This window comes from Artemia franciscana, chromosome 20 (assembly GCF_032884065.1).
Source record: "Artemia franciscana chromosome 20, ASM3288406v1, whole genome shotgun sequence".
Lineage (NCBI taxonomy): Eukaryota > Metazoa > Arthropoda > Branchiopoda > Anostraca > Artemiidae > Artemia > Artemia franciscana.
The window spans coordinates 26,890,690-26,915,448 of NC_088882.1; the positions used below are offsets into that span (position 1 = coordinate 26,890,690).

Genomic DNA, 24,759 nt, shown 5'->3' on the forward strand with positions numbered 1-24,759 from the left:
TAAATACGAGCCACCTTTAGTCTTAAGGTCATCTCTGGGAGTTCTTTGGTAAATAATTCAGTTGTAATTATTCGACTCCTATATACAAAAATTAAAGACAGACAACATGAGAAAAGTTTTCAAATTAGATACCTTTTAGTAGTGAACTACGTTACTATCACCTATACTTTAATCAGCACAAAAAATTAATGATTTCGTCCCTTAAACATTCCATAACTATGCTTTTAACAACTCGTCTCCAATGTGTTACTGTAATAAGTTGTTCTTCTTTTCTCCCCAGCCTTATAATATAGAATATATGATCATGGAAACCTATGGAAGGGCTCATTCCGATATCATATGCCCTTTTTAAGCGAGAAAAGTAATTAGGGACACCAATTTTTTTTTCTAGCCTCCCTGTGTCCTTTTGATACATTCCAAACGCCATTACATATTGAACCATAATTTTGAAATTACTGTCTCAATAAGGACTATCGAAAAGTCAAATATGTTACGAACCAATATGCAATAAAATCTGTGCGTTTTTTAGGGGGTGGGGGGAGGAAATACATTTGATTAGTTTCAAAATAAAGGTTAATATGTGGTATATGATCGGCTGCACGAACTTAATTCAAAGACGTAATTATCCCATCATGCCTCAATCATCAGCATAATCTAAGTCCAGGAGAGTTTTTCCTCCTCATTAGATTCTGTGGTCTCCCTTTGCCTTTCCTGTGCTCCTTAAGACTAAGTCCATCAAAATGATCCATACAAAGGGGGTTAGAACACAACCGTAAAGAGCGAGGCATTGAAGAGGGGACAATCCCTTTCATATACGGAATAATATCTGTTTGTTTTAAGTTTTAATGTCGCTCCTTACTGTCAGTAAAAAAAAATGTTTTTTTTTTAGATTTTAGAAAACGCCAGTGCTATTTGCGAGAAATTTATCTTTGCATCAGCATGCTGTGCGAAATGTCTGCTGAGAATGAAATAAAGTGAATTTAAACAAATATATACATTTTCCTCACAATTTAGAAATTTTGTGTCCACGTATAAACGGTACCAACCAATTCTCTTTTTCTATTGTTATCAGTTTTATCCTGCAGCACTAGGATACTGATATTTGCTTGCAAAGGGAATTAAAGACATAAAAACGATAGTCAGTGTAACCCCCCTCCGGAGGTGTATACCCCCATACCCTGATTTAAACAAGAAAATTTTTAGTGTAATTTCTATAGAATTCGTTTTTTAACAAGCATACAAAGAGAAAGGTAATTTTCTCACTCTGGGAGTCAATTTTCCCTTCCAATTGGCATCCCTGGCAATTTTTAATTAATTCAAGATTTCTGCCGCAATCATGGCAAGAATTGTTCGGATTTTCTGGATATTCTTTGTGAAACAACAAACAACAAATAAGTTAATAATTCTAACTTGATTCTTCGAGTAATTTCAAATTTGAAATATGGACGCTCTTTAATTGTAGGGAATATGTCACAATATAATGTTAATCAATCCGTGGAAATACTTTGACTTATCCTGAATCTGTATCTTTGCTTAGATCAGCGCTTTTACGCTGTCTATGATTTTCTTTTCGACTTTATGTGGCCCGCTGATATCAATGCAATTGTATTAATATAAATCTGCAAGCCCCCCAAAAAATCAATTCAATAAAAAATCATAAATCACATTTCAATAAATCACATATATTAGAAGTTTAGTACGACAAGTTAAATTTTGCAGAGTCAAAATCCCTTCCAAATTACAAGCAAATGAACAGCGCGGTACGCGGGGAAATTAGAATAGAGCCGTCCTGGCTAAGTGGTTGGCGACCTGGTGTGGGAATTCTTTGTCCAAGGGGCACGGGTTCAATCCCAGTTGTGACCAGTTATTTAGTTTGGGACGGGGGTCAGTGGCGTGACTCTGTAAGCTCAGCCAGAGTGGACCCAGCTCTAAATGGGTACCTGGAGACAACTGGGGAAGCTAAGCAGGAAGGGTGTGTGAAAGTACAAGATGGTTGGCCCCCAGTCCTCCATTGCACTTCCTGTCTCAAGGGCCATGAAACGGAGATCAGCACCGCCGGTTTGGACTTGCCGTCTTATTTACTTACTTTTTTACTTAATAGAGCTTGGTTCAATTATGAGATTGAAAATCCTGCGCTGGGCGTGGGGGTCGGGGGAAGTGTAGGAGGGATATATATTGCAGCATTAGTAGTGAATCTGTTTGAAAAAAGCCGAGTGTATACGACATTCACCTTCACCCACCCGAAAGTTTGTTTGCGCTATGCTACTGTGGTCTGCAGCAGCTCATTGCTGACAATTTTAGTAAAAGTCAGGCACCAGCCCTGATATTTATGTTTAATGATTTAATATTTATAATTTATGATTTAATGTGTTTTTGTTGTGCATTAATGTATTGTGTAATGTTTTTAAATTCACCAAGTAGTGTATTTGTTAAATAGTTACTTTTCTTCACTACCATTTGAGCAGCACCTACTTCAATATAACCCCCTCTTGTCCCCCCGCAATGAAAATACTGTAGCCGCGCCTACAATGCTGTGTAACTTTTCCAGCTTCGCCTATCTCTTTTATTGATCTAGTGTGTAATCTTTCTCATTGATATCCTTGTCTTTTCTTTCAACGATTTAATTTATTGTCAGTATTTTGCTCAATTGAGCTCTTAATTTCCTTCCGATCCTCGTTCAACTACGCCGTCAAAGCTATCTTTCAACTGCTCGGCTTCCTATTAATTCCCTGTGTTTGGGATCGGCTGGAAGTGGCCTGCGCCTGGGCGTGTATCAAACACATTGTCCATCCTAGGAAATCTTCGGAAGAGACAAATTTAGTTTTCTGCTATCCTTCATGATCGAAAGCCACTTTGGATAATAAGGCGCGTATTCACCGTACAACCCGGATATTGTGATTGTTTAGGTGGGTTTCTAAATTGGCTGCTTACGCTCAGATAATAATATTATAAATTTACAAACGGGAGTGCTGACGATAAAGCAGTGAGAAAAAAGTGTAAAATTGAATATCAAGTACTTTTTTTTTGCAAAAAAACTTGTTATAACATTATATATTTATTATTTGCTTAAACTAAATATTTTCTTTTGTATATTTGATATTTTATCTCAACTTATATTTTGATGGGAGAACAATACTACTTTTAGTTATGATTGTAGGAAGACAAAATATCAACGATTGCGCTATTTGGTATACCGTCCAAGACTAAGTGAAAAGCAGGTTCTATCTGAATTAAATAAAATAACAAGTTTTTTTTAACTGAAAGTAAGGAAAAAGATCCCTCCTCAACGCCCCAGTCTTTGCGCTAAAGTTTGACTCTTTCACTTGGGTCTACTTTTCAAAACAGTAAAAAAATCTAGCGTAAAGAACGGGGCGTTGAGGAGGGAACAGCCTCTTTCATATACGGAGTAATTTCTGTTTGTTTTAAGTTTTAATCTCGCTCCTAACTTCCAGTTAAAAAAAAATTGTTTTTTTATTTAATTTCTGAACGTTTTTTTTTAAATGCATGTTTCGATTTTGGCTCACCGTACATGAATAACTGAAACGAAATTTGCTTATTAATTTATTTTTATGGCAAAATGGCTTTCTCATATTTTGATCGGACGATTTTGAGAAAAAAAGGGGAAGTAGGCATATTTACCCTCCAATTTTTTGGTTATTTAAAAAGGCAACTACAACTTTTAATTTTCTACGAACATTTTTATTAGTAAAAATATACGTAACTTACGAATTAACTTTTGTAACGAACTTCTATATTCGTATGTTTTTATTACACATATGAGGGGATTCACCCCCTCATATTCGTGAGCGAGGTTAATGCCTCGCTCTTTACACTAAAGTTTAAATGTTGTCCCAATTCTTAAGAATGACCCCTGAATCACCAAGGCCGTAGAATAAATAGTTGAAATTAATAAAATTGCTTTGGCGTACTGAGGGAGGTATTAGGAGGAGGTGAACCCCTCATATGCGTAATAATTTCTGTTTGCTTTAAGTTTCAATGCTGCTCCTTACTTTCAGTTGAAAACACTTTTTATATTTATTTTTTCATTGTTCCTTAAAAAAATGCTAAGAAATCCTGCGCCCCCTTCATGGAATTTTTCTTCCCCCTTGACGAATTCCTCCATGGAAACTTTCCCCACATAACCCTCTACCTTCAACCCCTCCCCCAACCAAAAAATCCCCCCTGAAAGCGTCTGTACACTTCGCAATAACCATGACTATGTGTAAACACCGGTCAAAGTTTGTAACTTGCAGCCCCTCCCACGGGGACTGTGGAGTAAAGCGTCCCAAAAACATATTTATTTTATTTTTCGACTATGCTGAATAAAATTGCTGTCTCAGAATTTTGATCCGGTGAATTTGGGAAAAAACGAGCGTGGGAGGGGGCCTAGATGCCCTCCAATGTTTTGGTTACTTAAAAAGGGCACTAGAACTTTTAATTTCCGTTAGAATGAGCCCTCACAAGACATTTTAGGACCACTAGATCGATACGATCACCCCTGGAGGAAAAAAAAACAAACAAACAAACAAATAAACACGCATCCGTGATCTGTCTTGTGGCAAAAATGCAAAATTCTACATTTTTGTAGATAGGAGCTTGAAACTTCTACTGTAGTGTTCTCTGATACGCTGAATCTGATGGTGTGATTTTCATTAAGATTCTATGACTTTTAAAGGGTGTTTCCCTATTTTTTAAAATGAGGCAAATTTTCTCAGGCTTGTGACTTTTGACAGGTAAGTCTAAGTTTAATGAAACTTATTTATTTTAAATCAGCGTTAAAATGCGATACTTTTGATGTAACTATTTTTATAAAAATTCCGGTTTTTAGAGTTTCGGTTACTATTGAGTTGGGTCGCTCCTTACTACAGTTCGTTACCACGAATTGATGAGTTGATGACATGTTTGATGAGTTGAGAAGAGGACGTCATAAATCGTTTGAAGGAATCGAAACTTATGAAAAAGGATTATAAAAAAAACAAACATTTTTTTGCAACTTAAAGTAAGGAGCAACATTAAAACTTAAAACGAACATAAATTATTGCGTATATAAGGGCGGCTGCTCTTCCTCAACATCTCGCTCTTTACGCTAAAGTTTTTAGTACTTCTATAAAAATCTTTTTATTGCTCTAATTAAACGAACATTGTGTTTCAGGACTCATTCTTAAAAAATTGGGACAGAATTAAAGCTTTAGCATAAAGAGCAAAGTGTTGAAGAAGAGCAACCCCCCTCATGCACGAAATAATTTCTGTTCGTTTCAAGTTTTAATGTGACTCCTTACTTTCAGTTGAATCAAACTTCTTCTTTTTTTATAATTTCTAATCGTTTTGAAATATCGTCAGGAAATCTGGCTGCACCTCCACCGAAAAATCCCTTCTTCCCATGGATTTTTTCTCTAGACAATTCAATCCTGGTGAAAATTTACCCCCCCCACACCGTTACCCTTAATATCTCCAAGCGTAAAATTAAGTCGGCAAAAAGAAAGCAAGACATAAGACGAATAGGAATTTTGGCAAATTCCACCTGTGTAAAATTTCCCTTGAAAAATTCACTCCCTGAAAACAACCCTCCCCATGGTGGAAAACACCACCAGTAGCAAATCACCCCCTCCCCCATCTGAAAAATGTCATACTTCCCAATAACAAATACTATAGGTACACAATGGGCAAATTTTGTAGCTTAAAGACCTTTCCCCAGGGGTTGTGGGGGATCATGATATCTCCAATAGTATAGTTATTAAGCCTTTCAACTATGTTAAACAAACCGGCAATGTCAAAATTTTGGTCAGGCGGTTTTGAGAAAAAAGGGCGCGGGAGGGGCCTAGTTGCCCTCCAATTTTTGTTCACTTAAAAAGGGCACTAAAACTTTTAACTTCCATTCGAGTGAGCCCTCTCCTCATATTCTAGGACCACTAGCTTGAAACGATTCCCCCCCCCCCTAGGATAAAAACATAAAAGTACGTTCGTGTTTTTTTTTGGGCAAAAAAAATTACAAAATCCAACATTTTCTTCAGATGGGAGCTTGAAACCTATACAATAGGGTGCTCTGATACGCTGAATCTGATGGTGTGATATTTATTAAGATTCCATGACTTTCAGAATGTGTTTCACTTTTTTTTTTGAAAATAAGACGAAGTTTCTCAGACCCGTAACCTTTGATGGGTAAGACTAAACTTAATGAAACTTATATATGTGAAATCAACACAAAAATCCAATTTTTTGGACGTATCTATTGGCATCAAAATTTCTTTTTTTAGAGTTTCTGTTACTATTGAGACGGGTCACTCCTTACTTACAACAGTTTGTTACAGCGAACTGTTTGATAAGAAAAACATAACCATTTGAATGAGTTAGGAAGCGGTTATCATAAATGGTTTGAAGGAATCGGAACTTATGAGAAGGGAGGGATAAGAGACGAGGCTTTGAATAGATTGGGGTTGAGAAAAAGTGTGCAAAGTTACGTTGGCATTAGGCAGCCTGATGCTAGGGGTTGCCTACTTTTCACCATCTAGCGAACATCTAAGAACGTCACGTGTATGGTGGAATTCTGACATGTTTGGCACAGACCTTAGAGCGCTTGGGACGTCCCTCAAAACACTTGGCACAGTTCTGCTACACTTGACAAGTGCCACCTAGTGAATATAATTTCTTACAGTGGGGAACCCCTCGGCTTGATGCCGTACGAACCGTAAATCAATTAGCAGAAGTAGTTAATTTAGAAGTGAAACTCTTGAAACTTAATGGTAAGTTTCTGTAAAGTAACGTGTAAAGTAAAGTAATTGTAAAGTAACTATAATGGTAAGTTACTTAATGGTAATGGTAAAATTTAATGGTAACGAACTACAAGTAAGGAAGTGAAAACACGAAAGTGAATACAACGAAAATAAAAATTTTTAAACAATAATCTCACTCATCACATAAGGATGGTTTGCCATTTAACTATATTAAAAAGCTTCATTGGCTTAATTGGCAAGTTTAAAAATTTTTGGTACGAAACTAAATTGTGAGAAATTATATGTTTTGGAACAATATTATTAAGCAGAAATCTAAATCATTAATAAGCTATATATCGATTCTGAGGTAGATTCCTATTATTTTTTTTTATTTATTTATTTTTTTTTTAATAGAAACGTATTTAAAAGTTAGTGTACCTATATTGGATACCTACAAACTATGCGCATTGGCATATATACGTGAATAAACTTTTAAAGGGGGTGGGTACCAGATATATTGCCATAATGGCCGAGAATGCTAAAAATGGGACTATTAAGGCTCTTTTGTTTTCCAACGAAGTGTCCTTTAGACAAATATTAGGGGCACTCTACTTCATGATCTTCGTATCAGGTTTTAAGCATTTATATAATGTGCTTAATGCATTAACTGCCCAAATATTTATTTATTTATTTCTCTTATAAATGCTTAACCCATTGCATTTCTTCATGTGGCTGTGGATTCCCGAGTCTCCTTTGGGGACTATACTAAACTTCATAGCTAAGAATAGTCGTGTCCTATCAAATATGGATATACAGAATAATGATACCCCTTCTTATACGGAATAATTTCTGTTCGTTTTGAGTTTTAATGCTGCTCCTTTCTTCCAATTGAAAAAAAAAATTAGTTTTTACCTAATCAAACAGTTTGCGGTAACGAAGTGTAAGTAAGGAGCGATGCAGCGCAATAGTAATCGAAACTCTAGTAAACAAAGTCTTGATAACAGCAGGTGCATCGAAAGAACCAAATTTTAATGCTTATTCAAAATATGTAAAATTCGTCAAATTTAATAGTACCCATCAAAAGTTACGAGTTGGGGAAAATTTGCCAATTTTTTGAAAAAGGGGAAAAACAACCCCGTAACATCAAATGATCTTGAATGAAAATCACACCATCAGATTCAGCATACCAGAGAACCTTACTATAGAGGTTTCAATATCTTACGTACAAATGCATTTTTCTTTTGCATTTTTTTTTGCCAGAAGAAAGATTACAGATGCGTGTTTTTTTTTGTTTTTTTTTTCCCAGGAGTGATCGAGCCAGTGATCTTAGGAGATCGAAAGAGAGCTCATTTGATCAGAAATCAAAAGTTCTTGTTTTCTATTTCAGTGACCGAAAATATTGGAGGGCAGCTAGCCTCCCTTCGACACTCATTTTTCATCAAAATCACTTGATCAAAATTTTGAGATAGCTATTATTTTAAAGGTAGTCGAAAAATCTAGTAACTATGTCTTTGAGGATAACTTAACTACCCACAGTCCCCGAGGGAAGGGCTGCAAGTTTTGGACTTTGCCCATTCTTTACATATAGTGTGAGCCATTGGGAAGTATGCAGACGTTTTGAGGGGATTTTTCTAGTGGAGGGGGGATTACGTGGTACTAACTTTCTATTGAGGAATTTTTCATGGGAGAAGGGAATTTTATTTGAGGGAGTTGGATTTTCCAGTATTATTTAAAAAAAAGATCAGAAATTAAATTTTAAAAAACCAGCTTTTTCAACTGAAATTAAGGAGCAACCTTAAAACTTAAAATGGACAGAAACTATTACATGTATGGAGGGGGTCTCCCTCTCGTCAATACCTTGCTCTTTACGTTAAAGTTCCAATTTTGTCCCAATTATTTAAGAATGACCCTGAATCACAAAGGCCGTTTCATTAGAATAAATAGCTCTTTTAAAGGTACTAAAAAACTTTAGCGTAAAGAGCGAGGTATTGACGAGGGGCCGAATCCCCTCGTCTACGTCATAATTTCTTTCCGTGTTTAGTTTTAATGTTGCTCCTTTGTTTCAGTTTAAAAAAACTTGTTTTTTCCAATTAATTGTTTACAGAAGACCATATTCAATTGTAGAAATTCTCTCTCTGCAGTAACAAAATTAAATAGCTAAAAACAAAGACTTTCTTCCCAGAAGTTGAAAAAATTTAATGTTGCTCTCTGGTAGTAATCACTCCTTCTTTTGGAGTTAAAGCGTAAATCCTCCTTCATTAATTTTCTTTTTATTCAAGCTATGGTATAATTAGTGCTTGTTAAATATTGTTTTTGTATGTATAGTATCCATAGTAACGTTACAGCTTGCAATTAGTGTGTTGTTAGAAAGCTAATCTAACCTGTGAAATAAAGAAGCAAGACTTAGTCAGTTACTTCCCCATAAAGGAATTTGAAAAAAAAAATCGCTAATTTCGTATCCGGAATTTAATTTTGAAAGATGAAAAAAAGAGAAAACTCGATTATTAAAAAAACAAAAGGGAGGAGAGAGCAAATCTGTCAACCGCCTTAACTATATTCGTTGTTATTACCATTATTATTTAACTCAATGAAAATATTAGGGATTTTTCTTATTTTGTCCATGTTTAACCGTTGAAAATTGATGTGTCAAACTCACAAGGCTTGTAATTTTTCAGTTTAAGCGCATAGGATAACTGAATAAATCGAACCTGAACTTGAACCACAATTTAATTTCTCGCCTAGCTGTACACACATAGTACGACTAAAGTTTGGAACATTGCCAGAATTAGAGAATAGAATTACTTTTTTTAAGTGTGGAGGGATAGTCATTATGTAGTTTTGTACAGTTTTGAGATGGGTGCATAAAACCTGGAGTGAAGGCACAAATATAGATGTGAATTATATCCATGTTTAAAACGGCAAGGACCAAGGTACAGGAGACAGAATTAGAGGCACATACTCACACAAGATAGGCAGTGTAAAGGACAGTTTTGCTAGAAGATGCAGCTTTCACATTGGGATTCTAAGAATACACTGATGTAATTGCCGAGTGAAAGCAACATTAATAGTCTAGGACTTGAATATAGTCCGATAACACAAGCCTAGTATGAAATATTTATTTTGGCTGCAACGTAGAAAAAAAAAACGGTCGAAAAGCTTAGAAACAAATCGAGTGTTATCATTTTTGAACAAACTTTGTCTAAAGTAAATATTCTATTTGGCAAAATTTCCTCCTTTTCATATTAAAATTAAAAATCATTTGTTAGTTGTGGTTCTGAAATGAAGCAATAGACGATTTCAATTGAATATCGAAGTTTATAGAAAAGCACATTTTGTAAGACCCAGTAAGTTCACTGATCGCTTAAGAATATTCATTCATGTCTAGTTTCTCAGCCCATACCAGCTCAATAAAACAAAATTGGAATTGATATACTTAATTACTTATTTTAATAAAATTATGATGATATTTGGCAACAGTTGGAGAATAAAATTGATTTGCTATTAGATTTACTTTATTCCTGCTTAATATTGTTTTCCTGGGGCTATTACATCTTCGCTGTGGCATCATTGTCTTGCATCACTAGAATTATTTAAAAATCACTAGGGATTCTAAACAAGTTTCAAAGTTGAATGTAGCCAATTAGTTTTCTAAACTACAAGCAAAACAAGTGTGGGTGATCGTCATACATAGGATGGGGAGGTAGTTGTAAAGGAAAAGTAGAGATGTAACGCTTAAATACTATTATTTGATTAATTAATTGGAGTAACATTACTTGATTTATTATAATTATTTAAGATTAAGTTGAATTTCTTTACAAGTGGCTAAGTTGAATCCGGTCAATTAGTTTTATTAGCCAAAAGCATAGAAACTACGTGTGATCATGGTACAAAGGATGTGGAGACAGTTTAACAGCAACAAATAGGAAGGTAATATTCAAATAAAATAATTAAATTAATTGTAATATTTGATTTAAATATAGTCAATTAATCAATAATGATATACTATGATTAATTTGGGTTTTTATGCAAGATGTCAAGTTGAATTCGTTCCTTTTTTTTTGTTAACTACAGGAATAAACGCTATGTCTGATTGTACTACAAAGGATGTGGAGACAGATTTAAAGCGAAAAGAAGGAAAGTAATATTTAATTAATTAATAAATTGATTTGTTTGTTCATGAAATTTATTTGTGCAAAAATTCAGCCAGATAGTGTATTAGCTATAAACGAAACACTATGCACAAAGGGATGTGAAGACGGTTGTCATGTATAAGGTAGCAGGATTGTATTTCAGTAGAATCAGACTTACATCAAAGGCAGCGCTATGGCGTCCCCTATAGTAAAGGCCAAGATGCTCTAATGTTAATTTTTCATTTATCTTTTATTTTTGATCCCAGAGGCACTTCATATGAAAGGGTTGGTTGTATAAATCTCGGAGGGGACTCATTCAGTTCGAATTTGAAAGTTCTAGTGCCCATTTTAAGAGTCAAAGGGGATTGGAGGGCTAAGAACCCCCCCACGCCGTTTTTTTCCAAATATATCTAATAAAAATTCTGAGATAGCCGTTTTGTTAAAAATATTTCAAAGATCAGATAACAAAAACTCCGGGGTCACACAAACCTCCAGGGCCCAGGGGTGGGCGTTGTAAGTTATGCCCTAGGGGCATATATAGTCCTCATGGAAAGGATGCTCGTATAAAAATTAAAGGGGGGCTTATTTGACTGAAAATTGAAAGTTTTAGTTATTTTTTTAAGAGTCAAAAGTGATTTGCGGGCATCTGCACCCACCCTTTCCCCCCGTCCACACCCTCTTTTTCCCAAATGCCTCCAATTAAAATTGTGAGTAGGTCTTAGACTTTAACAGTGAGAGAAGGAGGCAAAACCCGAACTCTTGTTTGTAGTGTTTTTTGTTTGTTTCATGCTTCATTTGCATATTCAGTATAAGTTTTGATCGTTTTCAGATTTATTTATTTATTTATATTAGTACCTATTGTCAGGGCCATATCAGGATTTGTTTTTGGAGGGGGGTGATGTTACGCAAGAAATTTTTTCGGGGGGACACAAAAACCCTATAAAACGCAAGAAATTTGTTTTTATCCATTTTTGTTACATTTTTATGAGTCAGACAAACATTTCGGAGGGGGGGGGTTGAACCACCTAGCCCTCCGCCTCTGGATACGGTTTTGCCTATTGTATGTTGGTTTGCTATGATTTAATTTCTGTTCGTTTTGGGTTTCATTTATACTTCAATAGCAAAATATTTTTTTCGTTTTAATGTTGATTTGTGTATTAAATTTAAGCTTTACTCGTTTTAAGGTTTATTTATTCATTTATATTAGTACCTGTCGTATATTTTTTTGCTATGATTACTTATTTAATTTCTGTTTGTTTTAGATTTCATTTATTCTTTAATAGCAATTTCTGGTGGTTTTGAGTTTAAGTTATTGTAGGTTTCTATTTCTTCCGGTCTTAAGTTTAATATGGCCTTTGATTTTCTTTACAAAACTTCTTTTTTGAAAAGTTTTTCTTAAATAATTTATGGAAAGGCCTATGTTGCACAAGTAATAACAAAGTTTGCATAAAACCTGCATTTCCCAAATTTCTTTACTTGACAATTATAACTTTTTCAAACAAAAAATTAGTACGATATCTCTTTTTTAGTATGAGTGGAAAAACTGTTAGCACAAAACTTAACTTGAATTTAAAACTTTTGCATCGTTTCTACAAGCTGTTACATTTCAAAGGAATATTGGGCAAGGATGGGCGCTTTGTATGTACTTATTGATATTCCAGGGAAAGGGGTTTGGGTCGGCGGACTCCTACTGGCTAAAAGCATAAAACAGGGCACTGCAAGCTATTGTTACTTTTGTTTACTATTTAAAAGAAATTCATAAAATATATTTTTCAAAGAAAAGTAAAGAGTCAAATGAAGAATTGAGGTGAGCAGAAATAAAATCCTATAACAACTCAAAATTATAAATCCAAAGACCAAACAAAATTTCTGCGTTTATATTAATTCAGCCAAACCTTAAGATTTCAGACTAGGATCTTAACCTAATATATTTAGTGTAGAATTAGGTTATATTACATAGTAGAATTCTCGTCTTATATTGGAAAGAAAAATTTTAAGAATATATTAATATAATAGCGAACATTTTAAGATAATAATGGCACCACAATATAAGACAAAATTATATTGTATTATAAATGTTTTCTTTTGCTGTTCCTCCAATATTGGAGATACACCCTTTTGACAGTCTATTTTAACATAGTATCTTTTGATTTAGTTCAAAATTCCCCTCAACACTCATTAAAAATTTGAACAAATATCCAAAGCCTTTTCTGAGAAATTGTAGATCCGTATTTTTTACAGTCTGGATACGTATAACGTCTTTTCATTTAGTTCGATATTCCTCTTACCATTCCCTGAAAGTTTCGACTTAATTAGTCGTAGTAGTGACGGTCGCAAGTATTAGTAGTGGCTACTAGTAGAATTAATAGTAGCTGAAAATAGTAATAGTAGCCGCAAGTGGTAGTATTAGTCGCAAGTAGTCGCATGCAGTAGTAGCAGCCGTAAGTAGTAGTAGTCGCAAGCGGTAGTAGCAGTCGCTGACATTAGTAGTAGTCACAAGCAATAGTAGTAATGGCAATTATTAGCAAGTAGTAGTAGTAGTTGTAATTAGTAGTAGTAACAGCAAGTAGTGGTAGTCGCAAGTAGTAGTAGTGATCTACAGCATTTCCTGTAGTCAGAAGTAGTAGTGATAGTCGCAAATAGTGCTAATTGTCGCAATTAGTACCAGTAGTCACACGTAGTAGTATAGCTTCAAGCAGTAGTACTAGTCATAAGTACTAACGAAAGTCACAAGTAGTTGTAGGCGCAAGTAGTAGGTGCAGGTCGCAAACAGCAATAGTAGTCGCAAGTATTAGTAGTAGCCACAGGTAGCATTAGTACTCGCAAGAAAAAGTAGTAATCACAAGTAATAGCAGTTGTTGCAAGTGGTATAATTAATTGTAAGTAGTATTAACTGTCGCAAGAAGTAACAGTAGTCGTGAGTAACATTAGCAGTCAGAAGTAGTAACAGCAGTCACAAGAAGTAGGTGCAATCGCAATCAGTAGTGGTAGCAACAAGGAGTGGTAGTCATAATAAAGTAGAAGTAGAGTCACGAGAAGTAGTAGTAAGTGGAAGTAGAACTGGTAGTCACAAGTAGTACTGCGTAGATAGTTAGTTTTGTTTTTTCAGCATCCCCTCAACGTTACCGTGATAGTTTCAACTTGATACCCTCAGCCGTTCCTGAGAGATAACCGATGCGCTTTCTCGACAGCCTGCTTGTGCAAAGTGGATTTTATTTATTTAATTAATTAATTAATTAATTAACTAATCTTCTTCAACGTTCTAGAAGTTTCAGCTTAATACTCTTAGCCTTTTTGGAGACTTAGGATCAGGTCGTATTTGCAAGTTTAAACTTTTTTTTGCAAGTTTAAACTTTTTATTGTTATGCCATCCTTAAGGCATGGCTATTTGACCTTTTGGTTGTTTTTAACAAAATGAATATCTCTAAATTTTTAACAAAGGTCCTTAGAGGGAGGGAAGCTAAAAATGACATGCGGACTGGATGCCCTCTAATGTCTTTGGCTATGTGAACAGGCAATACAACTTTCAATTTGCAATCGAAGGATCTCCCTCCAAAGTTAATATGATTACCTCTTCCATATAAAGAGGCTTTGGAGGAAAAATAAATAAATAAATAATGCAATGAAGGCTTATGGGTATTTACTACAGGCAATGCTAAAACATTGTTCTAATAGGCATTAAACAAAGTTAAGCAGATTTATACTGAAAATTAAGTAAAAAATAACTAGTGTTTTCAAACTGAAAGTAAGGAGCAACATCAAAACTTAAAACAAACAGAAATTATTACGGATATGAGGGGGGTTTCCTCTCCTCAGTACCTTGTTCTTAACGCTTTTGTTTGACTTTTTTTTATTATAAAGTTTAAAAAAAAAAATTAGTGTAAAGAAAGGGGTGTTGAGGAGAGAGCAGCCCCCCTCTTATTCTAATAGTTTCTGTTCGTTTTAAATTTTAATGTTGCTCCTTACTTTCAGTTGAAAACTTTTTTTTATAAATTTCTTATCATTTTTAAGTAATGCTGGGAAGTCCAGGTCCCTCTCCATCGAAAATTCCCTTCCCCTACGAAAATTCCTCAATGTAAATATTCTTCTATGTCTCCCACCCGCCAGTAAAATCCCCCAAAAAGAATATATATGCTTCCCAATAGCCAGTGGTATATGGAAACAATGAGCAGAGTTCGTAGCTTGCAGTCCTTCCCCGGGGGCTGTAGGGAGTCAAGTGATCCTCAAAGACATAGTTACTGAATATTTCGGCTCTACTGAACAAAAGGACTATCTTAAAATTTTGGTCTGATGTTTCGGGAAAATTGGTATGGGAGGGTAGCTAGCTGATCTCCGATATTTTTGGCCACTTTAAAAGGACAGTAGACATTTTGATTTCTAATCCAATGAGCCCTCTTCCAATCTTCTAGGATTATTGTTTCGTTATGACCACCCTTGGGAAAAAATCCGTGATCTTGCTTCTGGAAAAAAATGCAAAATTCTACATTTTGGTATAAAAGAGCTTGAAACATTTACAGTAGGGTTTCTCTGATATGTTGAATCTGATTATGTGATTTTCATTAAACTCACTTGATATTTGGGGGGTGTTTCCTCTCCCCATTTTCTGAAATTGGACAAATTTTCTAAGGTTCTTAACTTTAAATAGGTAATATTAAACTTGATGAATTAAATTCAATTTGAGTAAGTATTGAAATTCGATTGTTTTGATGTACTCATTGTTATCAAAGCTCTGATTCTTAGAATTTCGGTTACTTTTGAGCTGCATCGCTCCTTGTATACAGTTTGTTATCACTAACCGTTTGATCAAATCAAAACGAAAAAATATTTCAAACTGAAAGGAAGGGGCAACATTAAAACTCAAAACTAAAAGATATTATTCCATATATGAAGGAGCTGCCCACCTCCTAAATACCTTGTTCTTTACGATAAAGTTTATAGCACTTTTAAAAAAAGCTTCCTATTGTAATTAAACGGACCTTGTGTTTCAGGATCAGGAGTCGTTCTTAAAAACTGGGTCATACCTTCAAGTCAAACTTTTTAACATCTTGTGGTAACGAACTATAGGTAAGGAGTGACTGTGGCTTAATAGTAACCGAAACTCTAACAAACGAAATTTTGTAAAAATTGGTATATAAAAAAAAATCGAATCATTATGCTGATTCTAAATATATAAATTTCATTAAGTTTTGTGTTACCAGTCAAACGCTACGAGCCTGAGAAACTTTGCCTGATTTTCGAAAAGGGGGAGACGTCCCCTAGAAATCAAAAAGTCTTAAAGAAAATCACACCGTCAAATTCAACGTGTCAGAAAACCCTACTGTAGAGGTTTCAAGCTCCTTCTGCAAAAATATAGAATTTTGCATTTTTTGCCAGAAGAAAGATCACAAACTTTGGTTAATTTGTTTTCTTTTGGTTGTTTTTTTCCAGGGGTGATCGTACCAACCTAGTGGTCCAAAAATATCAGAAGATGACTCATTTGAACAGATATTAAAAGTTCTAGTGCCCTGTTTAAGCGACCAAAAAGATTGGAGGGCAACTTGGCCCCGTCCCAGGGGGCTTTTTTCCAAAATCGTCTGATAAAAACTTTGAGATAGCCACTTTGTTCAGCATAGTTGAAAGGCCCAACAATTATGCCTTTGGAGAAAACATGATCCCCCATAACTCCATGGGAAAGGCATTTAACCCATAAAGTTTGTCCATTGTAAATTCACAGTATTTGTTATTGGGACGTATGCGTACATTTTTCAGGTGGTGGGGGGTTTCCAAGGGGTAATTTTCACATGGAGGGAATTTTCAAGGGGATGAACTTTTCAGGAGGAAACTTTACAATGGGGGAATTTGCCAGGATTCCATTACGAAATTATTCTTTTACGTCTTGTTTACTCTTAACCGACTTAATTTTACGCTTGGAGATGTTAAGGACAATTGTCCAGGGTATATTTTCACTGGATTGATTTGTCTAGAAGATATTGTTGTGGGAAGGGGGAATTTTCCATGGATATAGAGCCAGATTTTCTGGCATTATTCAAAAAACAATAAGAAATTAAATAAAAGAAACAAGCTTTTTCAACTGAAAGTAAGGAACAACATTAAAACTTAAAAATATCATTAATGTATATGAGGAGAGTTGCCTTCTCAACAAATCACTGCTTACGCTAAACTTTGAATTTCCGTTCCATTTCCTTAAGAACGATTCCTGAAGCATAGGGGTCGTTTAATTAGAACACTATGAAGCTTTTTTAAAGTACTAAAAAAAGCTTCAGCGTAAATAGCAAGGTGTTGAAGAGGGGGGAAACCCCTTCATATACGGAATAATTTATATTTGCTTTGAGTTTTAATGTTGTTCCTTAATTTCGGTTAAAACACATTTTTCTATAATTCCTGATTGTTTTTCAAATAATAAGTAAACCTGGCTCACACTCTATGAAAAATCCGTTCCCCTCACCTGAAAAATTCTCCATTAAAATTTCCTCCCACTAAAAACACACCCACCCTTAAAATTACTTTCGAACCATCCTACATTACCATCCTCGCTGAACCCCCCCCCCCCCCCCGCCCTTCGTAAAATTTCTTGTAAACGATTTTGCCCAAAAAATTATCCTTAGCATACTTTCATTTGAAAAAGGACCATAAGCTCTAGTTGTTTTTCCAATCATTCCGGAAATCCCTCCTTGCATGGAAGTTTTTTTTCTGGAAATCAAAACACACTGTAAATTTCCCCCGGAGCATCTCCACTTGCTCCACTTGCTAAATTGAGTTGGTTGGCAAAGAGAAAAGTAAGACAATTAAAAATAATTTCGTATAGGAATTTGGTCAAATCCCCCAGTGCAAAATTTTCCCTGGAAAGTTCACCCTTAGAAATTTTCCCCACGGAAAACTGTCCCCTAGCAAAAAATCCCCTTCCCTCCGAAATATGTCTGTATATTTCAATGGATGAATTTTTGTAAGTTAAAGACCAATCCTTAGAGGCTGTGAGAGGTCATATTATTCCCGAAGGCATATTTTTGGGACCTTTTAATTATGCTGAACAAAATGGCTGTCTCAAAATTTAGATCGCAATGTCCCAAACTTTTTGGAAAAAAGGAACGTAGGAGGGTGTCTTTTTGCCCTACAATCTTTTTGGTCACTTAAAAAGATCACTAGAACGTTTAATCTCCGTTCAAATGAGCCCTCTCCCGGTGTTCTAGGACCAGTGGCTCGATACGATCACCCCTGAGAAAAAACACCAATTAAACACACATCCGTGATCTTTCTTCTTACAAAAAAAAAAAATACAAAATTCCGCTTTTTTGCAGATATGAGCTTGAAACCACTAAAAGAGGGTTGTTCGTTATGCTGAATCTGATGGTGTGATTTTAAAGAAAACTCTTCGACTAGGGGCTGTTTTCCCCTAATTTACTTAGACTCGTATTCTTATATGGATAATATTAAGCTCAATAAACATTATATAGTTGGAATCAGAATAATAAGCAGACTCTTTTGATCTATTTATTAATTCCATTTTTTAGAGTCTCGGTTTATATTGTGGCATGTCGCTTCTTACTTATAGTTCATTACCACGAACTCCTTCATTACCACTAATTCGAGAATAAACTCGAATTATCTTGATACCGATTTTCAGATCTTGATACCATTCAGCATATACTGGAAGAACAAGTTTTTCATATAAATGTAAATATTAACTTCAAAGCTTAAGATAAACACAGACAGTGTTGAGAACTTTTGCAACCCCCGGTATTTACACCAACCGTTATATTTACCGAAACTAAGAAAAAAAAAACTGTATTTGCACACTACAAAAATAAGGGTTCAGATACAAATTTTTTTGTTACTGTCATTCTTTGAGACTGAATATGCTTTATTATTCGCATTTGCTAACAATAACTCGTGCTTAATGTTTTGGTGAGAATAAAGACAGTTAAATTTCTAGCCTAAAATTTTCGGCCTAAATTTCTAGCCTAAATTTAGGATTCAACAGGCATGTACAACAGTCAAACTTTTCACAGATATTCTTATTACCAGTTTTCCATTCTACTTTTAAGTTTTCAACAAAGAACGATTACACTTAAACATAAAGATTGGAGGTGGGGGGGACGGCATCCACATCACATGCCAAGAGTAATTTCAATCTATTTTAAGGTTTTATTTTCCTCTAAATTAAGGGTTATTTTATTATTACTATTCTTCTTCTCCTTCTTCTTATTATTATTATTATAATTATCATAATTTTTATTATTATTACTATCATTATAATTATTATGCCATCATTTACTCGGAGGTCTTAAAAAATAAAAATTTGGCAGTTAGTTGCTTTAAGGTGTAAAATTTTAGTTCGGCTGGATCTGAAGCGCGTTCTGCTCAGAATTGCGGTTTTTGGTTGAAAATGGCTCCTTTTTTGGAACAATATCCGTCGTTACTTAGAAAGGGCATTGTAACTAAAAATTGCTGGTATAATTAGAACTCTTCTAATTTTATACAATCATTATTTTGATACTCATGATGCAAAAAAGAAATATTAATTGGCATTTGCCATTTCCATGGAAGTGCAAAATTCTATTTTTATCGAACAGTTCATGGTAACGAACTGTAATAAAGAGCGACCCGGCTCAATAGTAACCGAAACTCTAAAAAATGGAATTTTGATACCAATAGTTACATCAAAATGAATCACATTTTAATGCTGATTTTAAATATATAAATTTCATCAAAATGAGTCTTACCCATCTAAAGTTACAAGCCTGAGAAAATTTACCTCATTTTAGAAAACAGGGGAAAATACCCCTTAAAAGTCATACAATCTTAACGAAAATCAGTTCATCATATTCAGCGTATCAGAAAACCATATTGTAGAACCTTCAAGCTCCTATCTACAAAAATGTGGAATTTCGTGTTTTTTGCCAGAAGACAGATCACGGATGCGTGTTTATTTGTTTTTTTCCCGAGGGGTGATCCTATTGACTCATTGGTCCTAGAATGTCGCGAGAGGGTTCATTCTAATGAAAATTAAAAGTTCTAGTGCTCTTTTTAAGTGACCAAAAATATTGGAGGGCAATTAGGCCCCCTCCCACGCTCATTTTTCCCCGAAGTCACCGGATCAAAATTCTGAGATACCCATTTTATTCACCATAGCCGAAAAACCTAATAACTATGTATTTGGGGACGACTTACTCCCCCACAGTCCCCGTGAGAGGGGCTGCAAGTTACAAACTTTGACCTGTGTTTACATATAGTAATGATTATTGGGAAGTGCACAGACGTGTTTAGGGGGATTTTTCTGGTTTGGGGGGAGGGAGAGAAGTTGAGGTGGGGGTTATGTGGGAGGATCTTTCCATGGAGGAATTTGTCATGGGTGAAGAGAATTTCAATGAAGGGGGCGCAAGGTTTTCTAGCATTATTTAAAAAAAAGAAAAAATAAATATGAAAAGTTTTTTTCAATTGAAAGTAAGGAGCAGCATTAAAATTTAAAACGAACAGAAATTATTACGCATATGAGGGTTTTACTTCCTCGTAATACCTCGCTCTTTAAGCAAAAATATTTTTTGTTAATTTCAACTATTTATTCTACGGCCTTTGTGACTCAGGGGTCATTCTTAAGGAATTGGGACAAAATTTAAGCTTTAGTGTAAAGAGCGAGGTATTGACGAGGGGATGAACCCACCTCATATATGCAATAAGAACATACGAATACAGAATTTCGTTACGTAAGTTAATTCGTAAGTTACGTATAGTTTTTACTCATGAAATTTTTCGTAAAAATTAAAAGTTATAGTTGCCTTTTTAAGTAATCAAAAAATTGGAGAGCAGCTAGGCCTCCTCCCTTGCTCTTTTTTTTCTCAAAATCTTCCGATGAAAACTATGAGAAAGCTATTTAGCCAAAAAAAAATTAATATTCACATTTCGTTTTAATTATTTATGTGCGTAGAGCCAAGATCAAAACATGCATTAATTCAAAAACGCCCAGAAATCAAATAAAAAAAAAAACAATTTTCTTTTAACTGATTTTTTTTAACACATTTTTTTAACTGAAATTGAGGAGCGACATTAAACCTTAAAACGAACAGAAATTACTTCGCATATGAAAGGGGCTTTTCCTCCTCAACGCCTCGCTCTTTACGCTAAAGTTTTTTACTGTTTAAAAAGTAGAGTTTCAAACGCTAGCGTTTGAAAAATAAAGTTTATAAAGTTTGATTATATATAATATATATATATATATATATATATATATATATATATATATATATATATATATATATATATATATATATATATATATATATATATATATATATATAATTATGATAAATATAAAATATTTAATATATATATATATATATATATATAATTAATAAAGATGAAATATGAATAAATATGATTAAATATGATTAATAATTAAATATGATTTATATTTAAAATATATAAAGTTTGAAATAAAGTTTTCAAAAATTAATTTTTAAGTTTCAATTAATCTGTCAGCTATAAATTAGAGCAAAGCGCAAACACTACCAAAGAGAGGCTATTATGCTTTTATCTTTTACTGTAGAAGTTGGCAAATAACAATAAAGTTCACAGATAAGACACTCAGATTACAAAGAAGTAATTTAGTATGCCATATTGCAATTAAATGCAAATATGAGCGGGTCAGCGGAATGAAAAGTTGAAATAAATCCAAGGTATTCAAAAGGCTAGCTACAGTTTAGTAAAATTAAATGAAAAACCCAGTTTTTTTAACTGAAAGTAAGGAGTGACATTAAAACTTAAAACGAACAGAAATTACTCCGTACATGAAAGGGACTTTTCCTCCCCAACGCCCCACTCTTTACGTTAAATATTGACTCTTTCCCTCAACTCTACTTTTTAAAACAGTAAAAAACTTTAGCGTAAAGAGCGGGGCGTTGAGGAGGGAACAGCCCCTTTCATATACGGAGTAATTTCTATTCGTTTTAAGTTTCAATGTCACTCCTTACTTTCAGTTAAAAAAAAACTGTGTTTTTTAATTTAATTTCTGAACGTTTTTGAATTAATGCATGTTTTGACTTTGGCGCTCTGCACATGAATAATTAAAAGGAAATTTGCAGATTAATTTATTTTTTAAATAATGACGAAGACCACACTGCCTTTCCATAGTACAACTACAGAAGAGAGAATAATGAGGACTTTTTTTTCCCAAGACAGTGAGCCAACAAAACCTATTTGAATATTTCGGCCCTATATCTAAGGGCCGTCTTCAGCAAAGAAAATAATAAACAATAAAACACTTACAATAAAAGTTTTCAGTTAAAAATCCATTCTTTTTTTTAAATAGCCTTGGCGTCGTTTCTTAACATTTCATCATTCATCACTTCTTAACGAATTAAATAAAAAAAACTAATTTTTTAGCTGAAAGTAAGGAGCGACATTAAAACTTAAAACGAACAGAAATTACTCCGTATATAAAATGGGTTGTCCCCTCCGCAATCCCTCGCTCTTTACGCTAAAGCTTTTAATTGTTTTAAAAGTAGAATTGTGGCAAAGAGTCAAATCTTTGAGCAATAACAGTATTTATGAGAGAAATGGTATGGTTGATTGTGTGTGGCTATGCTGTTTGACCTATGTGATTGTATGGATGAGTAGGGTTAAGGCCTCATTCAAGTGCTGGTCTATATTAATCACTAATTTAGGAAAACAGTCTTCCTTTTCTCCTTCTGTCTCCTTTTTTTTTTTTTTTTTTTTTTTTTTTTTTTTTTTTTTTTTTTTTTTTTTTTTTTTTTTTTTTTTGTGTTTGTGCTGTAGCATTGGTGATTTCTCTTTTCATGATAATAAAAATGTGCTAATATAGAAGTTTGTTACGTAAGCTAATTCGTAAGTTAAATATATCTTTTACTAATGAAAACGTTCGTAAAAAACTAAAAGTTCTAGTTGCCTTTTTAAGTACCCAAAAAATTGGAGGGCAACTGGGCCTCCTCCCCCTCCTTTTTTCAAAATCATTCAATTAAAACTATGGGAAAGCCATTTCGCCAAATAAATAAATATGCAAATTTCGCTTTAATTATTCATCTGCGGAGAGCCGAAATCAAAACATGGATTAACTAAAAAACGTTCAGAAATTAAATAAAAAAACGAGTTTTTTAACTGAAAGTAAGGAGCTACATTAAAACTTAAAACGAACAGAAATTACCCCGTATATGAAAGGGGCTGTTCCCTCTTCAACGCCCTGCTCTTTACGCTAAAGTTTTTACTGTTTTAAAAATTAGAGTTGAGAGAAAGAGTCAAACTTTAGCTCAAAGAGCAGGGTGTTGAAGAGGGAACAGCCCCTTTTTTTGCCGTAGCAAAAAACGTGTTTTTTGCCGTGGCAAAAAACAGCAAATTTGCAGTCTCCGGTATTCGTCGTCATTGCCTCTAGGATTCGAATTGACCAGAAGGGATTGCCCGCAAATTTGGCTAGGAATAAATCACCGATTTTAATGTTCACAGGATTCATGCCCAGTAAATCAAAGATTATAAAGTGAAAAAAACTTATCTTTCCGTGAGGGCCGAGCCTCACTAATGTATCCAAGTGAACAATCAGTCCAAACTGTGCGTGTGCGAGGTCGGCCCAACTGCTAATCCTTCTCTACACTAAAAGGTGTAATTAACGCGCAGGCAAATTATATCCAATTTTCTCTACACACCATACTTGGCTATCGTATCTAATTTTCTCAATTCAAAACGCCAAAATCTGATTGTGTGATAAATTCAAGTATCAAATTGCACAATTTCTGTAGTCACTGAATTAATTCATGGCTAAGGATCAAGTTGAAACAATTCAAAAGTTCAAATAGGTGTAATCCCTTTGAGAGCTAGTTCAGTACTGTAGCATATCAGTATACTGCAGACATCTTTCTTTGAATTAAATTCATTTTTTTTTCGATAATCTCGGTAATAGCGTTTTTTTCTGATATTATGAGAAATAGAAACATTCAGATCGAAATAAAGATTTTTAATTTTATGAATGGCTTATGAATATTAAGTGGAAACTTTCATGGCATAATGAGGGGGATGTACAAATGACGAAAAGGCAGTATGCGCATACTTCCTTATATAAAATTATTCCGTATATGAAAGGGGCTTTTCCTCTTCGACGCCCCACTCTTTACGCTAAAGGTTTTTACTGTTTTAAGAGGTATAGTTAAGAGAAAGAGTCAAGCTTTAGCGTAAAGAGCGGGGCGTTGAAGAGGAAAAGCCCCTTTCATATACGGAGTAATTTCATATAAGGAAGTATGCGCATATTGCCTTTTCGTCAGTTGTACAGACAGTGAACCAACAAAAATGAAAACTCCAAACAACGATTCGAATAATCCCACAAGCCCGATTTACCTACCTTATATTCCGAAAATACTTCAAAACTGAAAAAAGTTTGTTTAAAAAACAATTTACGGGTTGTACTCATAAGTAATTTAAGTATAATGAATCTTCTCAATTCTGGTAAGGATAAAATCCCAGTTACTCGTCTAAGAGGGATGTATCAAATACCATGTAGTTGTGGAAATTGTTACATTGGTCGAACCCACCAAAATTTAGGAACAAGATTACAGCAACACAAAGAAAGTATCGAAAAAGCATTAAAATCTAGAAAATCTATTCCGAAAATACTTCAAAACTGAAAAAAGTTTGTTTAAAAACAATTTATGTGTTGTATCCACAAGTAATTTAAGTATAATGAATCTTCTCAATTCTGGTAAGGATAAAACCCCAGTTACTCGTCTAAGAGGGGTGTATCAAATACCTTGTAGTTGTGGAAATTATTACATTGGTCGAACCCACCAAAACTTAGGAACAAGATTACAGCAACACAAAGAAAGTATTGAATAAGCATTAAAATCTAGAAATAACTCCATATCTTTCGATTCAGCTTTAAGCAATTATATTTTTGAAAATCCAAACCGTTATGTTCTATTTGACAA

The 24,759-nt window shown here is 34.3% G+C and overlaps 1 protein-coding gene and 1 long non-coding RNA gene across 4 annotated transcripts in view; one reads left to right on the top strand and one right to left on the bottom strand.

The window, feature by feature from the left end:
* LOC136039775 (uncharacterized) overlaps positions 1 to 800 on the bottom strand; it is a 35,996-nt gene extending 35,196 nt beyond the window's left edge. The window contains exon 1 of the long non-coding RNA XR_010620555.1: positions 606 to 800. This is a non-coding gene — a long non-coding RNA (uncharacterized LOC136039775). The remainder of the gene's footprint in view (positions 1 to 605) is intronic.
* Positions 801 to 2,812: 2,012 nt separating this feature from the next.
* LOC136039977 (uncharacterized) overlaps positions 2,813 to 24,759 on the top strand; it is a 152,268-nt gene continuing 130,321 nt past the window's right edge. The window contains exon 1 of one of the 3 annotated variants that reach the window (XM_065724034.1): positions 2,813 to 2,906. The gene's annotated coding sequence lies outside the window, so the exon portion shown is untranslated. Of the gene's footprint in view, positions 2,907 to 4,715; positions 4,734 to 10,408; positions 10,638 to 24,759 lie in introns of those variants that run through there. The other 2 variants (XM_065724038.1, XM_065724037.1) reach the window with 2 other exon arrangements.